This window comes from Orycteropus afer, unplaced genomic scaffold (assembly GCF_000298275.1).
Source record: "Orycteropus afer afer isolate SDZICR_OR568_19922 unplaced genomic scaffold, OryAfe1.0 scaffold01130, whole genome shotgun sequence".
NCBI lineage: Eukaryota > Metazoa > Chordata > Mammalia > Tubulidentata > Orycteropodidae > Orycteropus > Orycteropus afer.
In genome coordinates, this window is record NW_006922717.1 from 208,709 (window position 1) to 209,399 (window position 691).

Here is a 691-nt window from a genome sequence, read left to right on the forward strand (position 1 = left end):
TAAGGAGTGCATGCCTCCCTGGTGGTGTTGTTCACCTCATAGGCCTATTTTGGGTTAAAAGTTGAGCCCAGAAGTGAATTCAATTCCAGGCTTGAAGGGTGACTAAAAGATATAGTCTCAAGGGTTCCACCACTCTCTATCAGACCAGTAAACCTGGTCTATTTTATCATTTTCAGTTTTGTTCCACATTCTTCTCCCACTCTTCCCAGGATCTCCTATTGTGATCCTTTCCAGAGTGGTTGGCAGTGGTAGCCAGGTGGCAGAAGTAGTTCTTCTGATCTAGTTCTGATATTAGAGTCATGGAAGCAGAGGTTCATGTGAACCACTAGTCCCTTGGACTAATTGTTTGCATGTGTCTTTAATTTTCTTCCCTTTTCTTTACTCTGAACGAGAAGAGAAAAATAGTTGCACTTTAGATGGCCATTTGCAAGCTTTAAGACCTTCAGTCACTACTCACCAAAGTAGGATGTAGAAAAATGTCTTTGTGGACTATGGTATGCCAATTGAACTTGATGTTCCCCAAAACTATGGTCCTGAGCCCACAGGCCCAGCAATTCACTCCCTTATGATATTTGGTTATGGCTAACCAAAGTTTTCATAACTTTACCTCTCTATTAGTTCTACCATTATATGTGGACATTTCTACATCACATACAAATACATATGTAGAAATATCGTCTGCCAAACCTAT